General features: G+C 41.5%; 1 pseudogene; it reads right to left on the bottom strand.

Moving 5' to 3' along the window:
• Window positions 1–4,956: 4,956 nt before the first annotated feature.
• LOC125357933 lies at window positions 4,957–6,047 on the bottom strand (annotated as a pseudogene).
• Window positions 6,048–9,643: the final 3,596 nt, after the last annotated feature.

The raw sequence follows: 9,643 nt of genomic DNA, 5'->3' as shown, positions 1-9,643 counted from the left end.
TTATTTTTTGCATCAGTAATTTTTCTACTTCTGTTAGTTGTGTATAAACAGCAATTGGATGCATACAAAAAAATCTCAACTACAGGGCTGGGAATATGGCCTAGTGGTAAAGTGCTCACCTCATATACATGAAGCCCTGGGTTTGATTCTTCAGCACCACATATATAGTAAAAGCCAGAAGTGGCACTGTGGCTCAAGTGATAGAGTGCTAGCCTTGAGCAAAAAAAAAAGTCAGGGACAATGCTTAGGCCCTGAATTTAAGCCCCAAGACTGGCAAAAAAACAAAACAAAACAATAAAAAATCTCGACTACAATATGTCCTCTTAACCACAGATATTAAATGTAAGAATGAAGAAACATTAAAGATGCACTTAATAATTCCAGAAAGTAAAGGCCTTGTTTTTTGCTTTACCTTTAAAAAATTCCAATATCCCAAACATGATTTGGAACAGTTTGTACAGAAAGAAAACCACATTAGCATCTTAGAAAACTTCGAATTGCCACATGCACATGGGGGTATGATCTGTTCTAGGATTTTAGCCTTTATTTTGATTTTTTTTGTCTCCATTGACAAAAGCCAGGAAAATTTTCCTGTAATAATACTATTTGTAAACATTGGTAAAACATAGGTCATGTTTATTAAGAATCTATTGCATTTAATTTGGAATCTTCACAAAGGATTCCTTTTGTGGCTGGCTCAGGAATCTTTCCAATGTTAAAACAGATTTTTGGTTTCTCAAAACCTCTCTACTTCTTCCAAACTCAAAAGTGTAGCCAATGCTAATTGAATTTTGAAAGAGACAATTTAAAGTTGACTAGTGTGAGTTATTACAGACCCAAATTGTTTTCTCAAAGCCTAGATTCAGAAAACCAGCCAAAAATTCTTTGTGTATGCACGCATGTTTGTATGCATGCATGAGTGTGTGTGTATGTGTATGTGTGCGTGCACACACTGGACTCAGAGCTTGGGTGCTGTCCCTCAGGTTTTGCACTCAAGGCTAGCACTCTACCACTGAGCCATACCCTCACTTGTAGCTTTTTATTGGTTAATTGGAGATAAGAGTGTAACAGACATTCCTGTTTAGACTATATTTGAACCATAATCTTCAGAGCCTAGCCTTCTAAGTCATAAAGATTACAAGTGTGAGCCATTGGCACCCAACCTGAACCAAGAATTGTTTTTTTTACAATCACTTATTTATTGTCATAAAGTAAAATGAACATAGTAAGCAGCTTCATTGGGATGTGGCCATTTCTGTAGGACCATTCAGGAAACAGGAATTCCCTCTGTTCCTCCCAGTTGAATCCACTCCAGATTCCTGGGATGATAACACAGGACACAGTTGCCCACAGTGCCCAGAGCCCCCACATCACATTCCTGGTATTTCAACTGGAAAGCAAAAGAACTTGTCCTCTCCTTTTTTTTACCTCTGGGGACTAGCATGGTGTTTGTGTTCCCTCTAAGATGTCCCAGTTCCCTAAAGGGGATGTTCATGTTTATTTCCAAAGGATCCCAAGAAAACAGCATAAGCGAGTGAAGTGCACAAAACTCACAGTATCTAAACTCTTTTGTAAAGGGACATTCCTCTGACACTACCCAGTTACCACTGGGTGTCAAGCTGTAGAACTGACATGTTTACAGCTCGTACAGGAGTAGGTACAGGTCTGGACCTTATGGGCTAGCTTGATGCCCAGCAGAATCTACTCCAAGCCCACACAAACCTGGGCAAATCTCTCCTTGTTGACTTCACACACATACAGACATAGTGGTCCTAACTCTCCAGAGGGGCTGGATACAGTCCTTGGTTTAACTGGCTCAGCCCGGATGTGTGGTTCAGCAGGTTCTGCATGGTGGCCATGGAGATGAGGCTCCCCTAGAAACTGAACAAGCTGAGCTGGGAGCACTGGCTCAGGGTGGGCAGGATGGCAGAGAGCTGGCTATCAGTGACCTCACAGTGTTCTGAGGCCAGGGTTTGCAGGGTGCCAGCCATTTTCTACAGTAGGGCTCAGAGGGGTTCAGGACTGAAGTTACCCATGAACAAACTCCTGAGACACTGATGCTTGAGCTACTGGTGCAAGAACACTGGGACAGATACCTCAAGTCTGCTATCCAAAATGGAAGTGAACTCAAAGACACACACTTCAAGGGCTTGAGGGTCCTGAGGTCCTTGTCCAACTTTTCACAAAGGAAGAAGGTTTCATACATATAAACTTGTTGGGGATTTTCCTGCTGCAGCAGTTGGATCAAGTATTTGTGGAAATTCTCAAAGCTGGAAGTACAACCTTGCATGTTTGTCTCACAGGGAGAAAAGATGCAAAGTTTCTTCAACTGGACCAGATAAGGAACCATCTTTTCCATAGTCCTGTGATTCCACAAATCATCCACAACCAGCTCCTGGATGGGGTCCAGATGAAGCACGCACAGAATGCTTTGTGTTTTAAGAGGTGGAGCCTGACAGAATCTGCAGCTTCTCAGAGCACAGCTGAACTCCGCCTTTCCTTATCTTGGCCCAGTGAAGCAAGTAGGATAGGACAAAATTCTGGCGCCCGTCAGTGATGGCAACATCTATGAATATTCTCAAGGGCAGCCTCTGTCATCTCTAGACAGTGATTCACTGCTGACTTGTCAGTCAGGGCCACTACAGAGTAGGCTCCACCAGATGTTCAGGGACATATTCCACAGATCTGTCATCTGTAGTTTGCATCTACTGAGCCACACTTTCTGCTCAAGCAGCGTATCAAGCCCCTGCAGGGTGACTTGAAACATCTACAGGTCTGATCTACCCATCAGGGCCCCCAGGGGAGGCAGGCCAAGGGCCAGGCCGGCACCATGGCCTTCAGCACCTCCATGCATCTCTTGACGACTTCTGTGAACAGTGTAGAGATCCAAGAGAAGGACCTCCAAAGCAGAGATGACCAAGGCCTGGTCCTCCAGCAGGATCCATTATGTTGACCAAATGTAGACCAGGTCCTCGGGACTCTCTGAGGACAGCAGGCACAGGCAGTGAGTGACTCCACTTATCAGAATTCTTTTCTCTCCTGGCTCCTCTGAAGCTTCATTCCCCCTGTCTACTCGCCCCTCCCTTAGCCAACTCCTAGTGTCAAATCAAAAGGCAGCATCAGCGCAGTACTGAAGCTCCACCCACTTCTGATTGGTTGGGTTTTTGTTTTGTTTTGTTTTGTTTTGCTTTCTCCAAAGGGTCCATTTAATCGCCTCCATTACCCATGACGGCCATTCAACCTGTGCCTCTTGAGAGTGAAACGCAGGGCAGGATACCAGGGACCACCTCTAGGTGCCTTCTTAAAGGTTAGCCTTCCTGGATAAGTGGTTCCATAAGCCCATCCTCGCTCTTGTATGTACATTCCTCCTCTCTGCAGCTGGGCTAGATTCTCTAAGTGAAAACTGTCTCTCTGCTCCAAGCAAACTTCTCTGAACCATGAATTCTTGGTAAGTGGCTTATGCACTTTAACTGTCCGTTTGTGATTTGATTCTGGATGAGAAATTTCTACGTCAATATAAGTCTCACTTTAAAAGAAATCTTTTAGTTAGAATAACAAAATTGAGAGACACAGGGTAAAAAAGACAAATGATTACAAAAGCAATACTTGCAAAACTGTTTAATGTAAATTTATTGAACAACTCATGCGGGGAAAGGGAAAGGAGGAGGGGAGAGGGGGGAATGAGGGAGGAGGTAACAAACAATACAAGAAATGTATCCAATGACTAACGTATGAAACTGTAACCGCTCTGTATATCAGTTTGACAATAAAAAATTTTTAAAAAAGAAATCTTTTAGGTAAAGGTCTTTTCTGAATATCAAAAGAAAAAAGCTAAAAAGAATCAAATTTCCTAGTATCATTAATTACAAAACTGAAAACAGTATTTTTTTAGATATGGACATGGAATAAAGAAGTACATCAGTCTTAATATTTTAATTTATACAATTCCCTTTGTGTGTGTGTGTGTGTGTGTGTGTGTGTGTGTGTGTGTGTGTGTTAGTCTTGGGGCTTGAACTCAGTGACTAAGTGTTGTCCTTACGTTTTTCTACTCAAGGCTAGCATTCTACCACTTGAACCACACCTGTACTTCTGGCTTTTTGCTAGTAAATTGAAGTTGAGAGTCTAACAGACTTTTCTGCCTGGGCTACCTTCAAACTATGACCCTAAGATCTCAGCCTCCTGAGTAGCTAGGATTTTTAGGCACAAACCACCAGCACCTGGCAGCGTTTAGATTCTTTAAATTTGGAATTATAATTATCTGTTTAATACAACTATACATCTAATAAAATATATACATTTAATGTAACTATACCATCTTATAACATAAAGAACAGAGCTGAGATAGTTACAATGATATTTCTATGCAGAGCTGAAATTAAACTACCCCCACATACTACATTCTATCCCCCTTTTATAAGTATCTCATCTGAAGGTATACAGAAATTATTTTACTATGTGGCTATAAAGTATCAATTCTACTGCCATCAATAAGGTATCAACAATTGTTTTTATGACATTGAGCTATTTGTAACAACCATCACAATCTTAAAATCACAATTCCAGAAACAGTGTAGTCATGCTTAGAATAGTTAAGGAAATCTAAAGACCTCATGGTATACCAAACATATAAAAAGCAGATTGATTTTACGAGGCAAGAACTCTTGCCACTAGGCCATATTCCCAGCCCTGCTGATCGATTTTAGACTATAGGTCTATGCAAATAAATTAACTAAAAATACTCTGTGTATGCTTATGTTTCTTATACAAATAACAAAAACATTCACTTCAAGAATAAACTTCTTAGAAAAAAAGTCCAAGAGTTGATCATCTTAAATTTTATGCTCATTTTTCCTACTTTAATCAATTTCCTACTTCTATCAATTTCCAATATATTTAAGCAGGAAAGTCTTGCTAATTTGAGCACATGACTCTATAAGTGTTCCTAGCTCTGCAAAGTTACATATGTCTAATGTTGCTTTTGGTTTACCATTTTTTCTTTGCTTCAAATCCCCATGCCAGTTTCTTCTTTTGAGCAGCCTGTGAATTTTCAGCTTCCTTTTTGGCTTCTACTAAGTTGTGGCAGTCAATTGCTTGACCATTTTTGCACCAAGCTCTAAGTAGCTAACTGGTTGCTAAGTTCTTCAGCCTTCTCAACATCCTACTCCTCCAAAGCCTGATCTATCCTCTTTTGGAGACCTGACTTTTCAACTTTTTTCTTTTTCACAGGAGGTTCAAATCTATTATTGGCTCTGAAACACCGAGTAAGCTCCTTCTTTCCATTGGGCTTCATTTGAGGACTGTTCACTATGAGATTCTTTTTCATTCTTCAACACATAATTTCTAGAGTGTTTCTTTTTCTTCCTCTGAATCTTGAGGCTGAAGTTTTCTGCTCAGGATGTTTTTTATGCAATTCTTGACATTTGTTCCACGTATTTCCTTGGCTTCCAAAATCCCCAGGATTTCTGGTGACACAGAAATCTTGTATTCATTTGCTTACTCCTCCTTGACATATTAGAACAGATTCGTGATGCAGTGACAGCGATAATAAGCAATTCCGTGTAGTCTTGTACTCCAGAACTTAACATCAACTAATAATCAGCCCCTGAGCGCCCAGTGGAAGCTGCACGCTGCTTTCTAGGCACTGCAGAAGCACTGCAGAGAATCAGCTGTCCACAGCACATATTTCAGCACCTGGACAGCTCCCGTCCCACAGCCTAGGGAGAACTTAAGGAGCAGCTCATTGAGCCCTCTAGTGATAGCTTTAGATGTTCCATGGCTCTTTTTAATCTCACCCGTGAAAACTTTGTTAGAAAAGATAAAAACATAAAAAGTAAATATGCAAATTCTCCTTGCCATATCCACTCCTCATAGGCAATACTGATAACACTTCTTTCCTTGCTCTCTTTGCTTTTTATTTTCAGCTAATAAAATTCCTAGGAAGATTTGTTTGGATAAGATATTCCCATGTAGCCCAGATTGGCCTCAAATTCACAATCCTCCTACCCCAACTTCCCAATTGCTGGGATTCCATGCACATGCAACCACATTAGGCCTTAGAAGACTGCTTAAAATATCAATATCAATATCAATACCTCCTACTTACTCCTGTGTGACATTACAGAGGGCTGCCTGACACTGTATGTACCAGACTAGAATGTCATAGATCTGTTTTCACTACTTCCTACGTATTTGATCTTAGCCAAATCACTAGGCTTGGTGTTCTTCAGTTCTGTGAAGTAAGGATAATAAAAATTTGTGCATCATAACAGCTATAGGTGAAAGAAATGACTAAGTACAGGTTTTCACTAACCCATAACTATTGCCTTTTTTCCACTGCTGCAAATTACACATTAGCTGCTACAGAGTGTTCTATGGTGTTAGGGATTGAATATTTATGTTTCCTCAGACTCCAATGTTGACATTTTTATCCATAATGCTGAAGTGTTTGGAACAGGGTGTTTGGACAATGATTAGGTCATTAGGCAGAGTCCTGTGTATGGCTTCAGTGCTTAGAAAAGAAGCTACAGAGGATATCCTTGCCCAATTTCACCACAGGGGACACTGAAGATGACAATGTATAAACCAGGAAAGATCTCACCAACCATCAGATCTGCTCTTCCACTTCAGCCATGTCACAAGCCCCTTGCTGCATTGTGGGACTTTTTGGGTTGTTGTTGTTGTTGTTGTTGTTGTTGTTGTTGTTGTGTGTGTGTGTGAGAGAGAGAGAGAGAGAGAGAGAGAGAGAGAGAGAGAAGGTTGGTTTTAGGGCTTGTACCCAGGGTCTGGGCACTGTCCTTGAGCTTTTTTGCTCTAGGCTAGCACTTTACCACTAGAGCACAGTTCCACTTCAGGCATTTCTGCTAGTTAGTTGGACATAAGAGTCTCCTGGACTTTTTCAGCCCAGGCAAGCCTCAAACCATGATCCTCAGATCTCAGCTCCCAGAGTAGTTAGGATTACAAGTGTGAGCCACTAGCACCAAGCCCATAATCTGTGTGTGTGTGTGTGTGTGTGTGTGCCCATATTGGGGTTGAACTATGGCCTGCATGTTTCCCTTAGCTTTGTTGCTCAAGGCTGTTGTGACTCTACCACTTGAGCCACACCGCCACTTCTGGGTTTCTGCTGGTTAATTGAAGACAAAAGTCTTAAGGACTCTTCTGCCTGAATTGGCTTTGAAGCATGATCCTCAAATCTCAACTTTCTGAGTAGCTAGGATTAAAGACTTGAGCCACCAGGGCCTGTCTTCCATAATGTATTTTTTTAGGTTGTCCACACAATTTAAAATATGATTATCCTTTTCTGTCTTTTATATCTCCTTTCATCCAGATAGACTTTTTTAAAAAAGAATTTGCTTTGGGCTGGGAATACGGCCTAGCAGTAGAGTACTTGCCTCGCATACATGAAGCCCTGGGTTCAATTCCTCAGCACCACATATATAGAAAAAGCCAGAAGTGGTAGAGTGCTAGCCTTGAACAAAAAGAAGCCAGGGACAGTGCTCAGGCCCTGAGTCCAAGCCCCAGGACTGGCCAAAAAAAAAAAAAAAAAAAAAGAATTTGCTTTTATCTCACTTGGCCCAGCTGGAAGCATTTCACGTTTCAAACCAGGGGCACATGGCATAAGTTTCACTAGCTACCCAACTTCCTCTTCCATGTGGAGCTAATATGTATGTGGTTTTCCTAAACCAAGTAAATCATCTCTTTGGAGATACACCATTTTGTGTGTGTGTGCTGGTACTGGGGCTTCAGTTCAAGGCGTGCTCCCTGAGCTTTTGTACTCAAGGCTGAAGCTGTAACACAGAAGTGGAGCCACAGCTCCACTTCTGGTTTTTTATTGGTTAGTTGAAAATAAGAGTCTCATGGATTTCCATGCCCAGGGTTGGCTTTGAAACACAAACTTCAGATTTCAGCCTCCTGAGTAGCATAGCTAGAATTATAGGCATGATCCAATGGCACCTGGATGAAACATATCATTTTTAAAATGATCACTTCCTATGTGAGTTTCACCTTTGAAATTCTAAAGGAATCTAAACAATATTTGCCTAATTCTCTCTGCTATGACTCCTCTAAAAATACATCTTAGCATAAATTGAATTAAAAAGCAACTTCCACTTACAGAAATCTGTTTCTACAAGCAGTCAAAATTACAAGACTTCTGTGTGAAAATGCTGAAAACACCATCTTTCCCCAAAACCAAAGACTGTTTTCTGTGTCAGACATCTGTTCTTCTGACAGAATTTCCCTTTATTTGTCCTCTCTAGGGTAGCTCAAGAGGTGGTGAATGTGATTTAAATCTGACAATAAAAGCAAAGCAACAATAGATGGCTCCTCTCGTCTAAAAATAAAGATGAATAAAACTCACTGGTAATTTGCCTTAATTCCTGGTTACCTCTTATATGCCAGAGAAAACGGGCTTAAAAATCTCCTTTTGAGATCTGGGAATGTGGCTTAGTGGTAGAGTGCTTGCCTGGAATTCATGAAGCCCTGGGCTTGATTCCTCAGCACCACATAAACAGAAAAAGACAGAAGTGGCACTGTGGCTCAAGTGGTAGAGTGCTAGTAATTGAGCAAAAGGAACCCAGGTACAGTGCTCAGGCCCTGAGTTCAAGCCCCAGGTCTGGCAAAAAAAAATCTCCGGTTGATTAAGATCATTATCTTTCCTTTCCTTTAACACTTTTATTCGAGACCATTTGTCATCAAATGGAGAAATGATCCTCTTTAGAATAGAAATGAGTGAGTGTTGGTGACCTTGGCTGTATTTAGTCTCTGGTCTCAGAAGAGGTAATTCTGACCTTGCTTGAGGAGCAAGGATGGAAATTAAGGACATGCAATCCACTCACCTCCATCAGCCAAAAGACACTGCTGATCTGTTTCTTTATTGTTATAATGGTGATGTACAGAGGGATTACCATTTCATAAGTCAGGTAGGTCATGAGTACATTTCTTCTTGGACAATGTCATCCAGAATGTAGTCATGATATAACAGAACAATATTTTAAAAATAAAACCCAGGGCTCTGATTCTAGAGGCAGATGGAGTCCAGTCATTCCAGTGCTCATATTATCCTTAAAACTTAAAAGCAAACCAGATGCCAGTGGCTCATACTTGTAATCCTAGCTACTTAGGAGGCTGATGACCAAAGTTCAAAGCCAGCCAGGATAGGAAAATCCAATTAAACACAAAAAAGTGAGAAGCAGAGGTGTGGTTCAACTGATTGAGCGCCATCTTTGAGTGAAAAAACTAAGGACAGGGCTGGGAATATGGCCTAGTGGTAGAGTGCTTGCCTTGTGTACATGAAACCCTGGGTTCAATTCCTCAACGCCACATATATGGGGGGGGGGGGCATCCAGAAGTAGCACTGTGGCTCAAGTGGTAGAGTGCTAGCTTTGGGCAAAAAGAAGCCATAGACAGTGCTTGGGCCCTGAGTTCAAGCCCCAGGACTGGCAAAAAAAAAGTTAAGCAGTGCCCAGGCCCTGAATTCAAGCCCTAGTAACACATGCATGTATGTGTCTGCGCATGCGCACGCGCGCGCACGCACACACGCACACACGCGCACACACACCTAAAAAGCAGCTGACCAAAGAAATCTGTTCAACTCCCTTGCCTTCTCCTCCACTTGTACTCACAGTTTCACAGCCCCTGGAAAGAA

This window comes from Perognathus longimembris, chromosome 10, assembly GCF_023159225.1.
Source record: "Perognathus longimembris pacificus isolate PPM17 chromosome 10, ASM2315922v1, whole genome shotgun sequence".
In the NCBI taxonomy this organism is placed as follows: Eukaryota; Metazoa; Chordata; class Mammalia; order Rodentia; family Heteromyidae; genus Perognathus; species Perognathus longimembris.
The sequence above is the reverse complement of the archived record's forward strand: the minus strand, read 5'-3'. Positions and strand labels throughout refer to the sequence as shown.